Genomic DNA, 2656 nt, shown 5'->3' on the forward strand with positions numbered 1-2656 from the left:
TCTGCATTTAATTTCAACCGAGAATACTGTACCCAGCAAGATTGTTGTTCATTTGGGAAGAAAAGACATGAACATTCCCAGATAAACAAAACCTGAAAGAATTTACCAGCACCAGACCAGATCTCCAAGAAGTTCTTAAGGGAGTGCTATGTCAGTAAAATTAAATGCAGACACACAGAAATAAGATTTCAAAAATTAAGAAAATGGGCAACTTAATTATAGGGACAATGTTTGGAGATGAATATTATATCCCCAAATTCAATCTGGAAGATCAAACCTTAACAGAAGAAAGATTAAGTACATGAGACTGAACTGATGAAACAACATTCTGTGACTTGGCTAGAATATTGCTGCTTTTCTTCTAAGCTTTGTTTTCTGGTTTTAAAGGATTTTTGTCCTGTCTTGAGCTGCCGATAGGTGCATGTACCTACTATTTGAACAGAATACTAACCTGTTTCTAGGCTTTAAGTTTCAAGGAAATATCATTACCAGTTCAAAACTGTTTTTCTTGAAATTACCAGCTGAACTTGCTATTGAAAGTAGTTAGATTACTTATGATATTGTGTGATCAACAAAAAAATTGAAGACAACTGTGGACAGCAGAGATAGTGTAATAAGAGAGTGGAATAGGCAGAGGGTCAGACATGGGGTAAAAAACATATATATATGAAAGTAAAAATGGAATATTATGGATGATAACATGCATGATTAAGCCACTATGCAGTTTATTCTAGAGGGGAACCCACATTTAATATGTTGTGATGATGCTCAGGGAATGAATGTTAAGTAATTTTTTTAAAAGTTGCATGAGAAAAAAACAGTAAAACTGTTCATATTAAAAATTTTAAAAAATGCATATTTGATGACTGCAGTAAGCTATATAGTCCCAGCTGGGTACTACTTTATAATATGTTCATTCTACACACTGAGGTTTATGCAGAAAAGAGAATAAAATAAAAGGAAATAGGAAGAGGTGAATTATCTCTATTTGCAGATGACATAACTTCTATACATAGAAAACCCAGTGGTATCCCAAAAAATTTCTTAGAAATAATAACTGAATACAGTAAAGTTGCAGGATACAAAATAAGATACAGAAATCTATAGCATTTCTATATACGAACAGCAGGTAGACTGAGATAGAACTGAAAAAAGTGATTACATTTACCATAGCCACAAAAGTATAAGACACTTAGGAATAAACCTAACCAGAAAGTAAAAGACCTCCACCAGGAAAACTATGAGAAGCTAAAAAAAAAAAAATTGAAAATGACACAAAAAGTGGAAGGACATCCAATGTTCCAGGATTGGAAAAATTAAAATTCATATAATCAAAATGGCAATTCTACCCAAATTAGTCTACATATTTAATGCAATGCCAGGCAAAATGCCAGAAACATTCTTCACAGATCTAGAAAAGACATTCATGCAATTTATCTGGAACCATAAAAGACCTTAGTTGCCAAAGCAATTTTGCACAAGAAGAGTGAAGTGGGTGACATCTAATTCCCTTACCCAAAAATATACTACAAAGCTGTGATAATCAAAATAGCATGACATTGGTACAGTAACCACAGGTGGACCAATGGAACAGAAAAGAGACAAAAAAAAAAAAAAACCTAACGCGCACACATCCACAGATTTTTGACAAAGAGTACCAGTCAATCCAGTGGGGAAAGGAAAACCTCTGCAGCAAATGGTGCTGGAAAAACTGGATATCCACCTGCAGAACGATGAATCTGAACCCCTACCTCTCACCATTGACAAAAACCTACTTAAAGTGGATCAAAGATCTAAACCTAAGACCTCAAACTATAAAATTACTGCTGGGAAATACTGAGAAAACTCTGGGAGACATTGGGGTAAGCAAACACTTCTTAAATAAGACCCCTCCAAAGCACAGTCAGTAATCCCAAATATAGACAAGTAGGATTACATCAGATTAAGAAATTTCTGCGCTGCCAAGGACACAATAATCAGTGTGAGTTGAGAGCCCTCAGAATAGGAAAATATTTTTGTAAATTATGCATTGGATAAGGGACTGATAAACTGAATATACAGGGAACTCAAGCAGTTGTCCCCCAAAAAAAGATGATCAACCCTATTTAAAGATGGGAGAATGGGTTGGAAAAACCACTCTAAGGAAGACATACAAATAGCCAAAAGGCATATGAAAAAATGCTTGACCTCCCTCATTATAAGGGAGATGCAGATCAGGACCACAATGAGATAGCACCTAACCCCAGTCAGAATGATTAAGTTTAAAAAAACAGAAAATGGTAAGTGCTGGTGGGGGTATGGTGAAAGGAGGGCTCTCCTACACTGCTGGTGGGAATGTAAATTGGTCCAATCACTATGGATAACATTGTGGAGATTCCTCAAAGATGTACAAATTGAACTACCATATGATCCAGCAATCCCATTCCTTGGTATCTACTCAAAGGACAGGACAATCCTTAGTTGGAAAAGTGTGTGCCCTTCTATGTTTAATGCAGCATTATTCACAACTGCTAAGACATGGAACCAACCCAAATGGCCATGAACAGATCTATGGATTGAAAAAGTGTGACACATATACTCTATGGAATACTACTCAGCCATAAAAAAACAAGACCCTGGTTTTGGCAGATAGTGGATGAATATGGAAGATTTCCTG

This window comes from Tupaia chinensis, unplaced genomic scaffold (assembly GCF_000334495.1).
Source record: "Tupaia chinensis unplaced genomic scaffold, TupChi_1.0 Scaffold000678_1, whole genome shotgun sequence".
Taxonomy (NCBI): domain Eukaryota; kingdom Metazoa; phylum Chordata; class Mammalia; order Scandentia; family Tupaiidae; genus Tupaia; species Tupaia belangeri.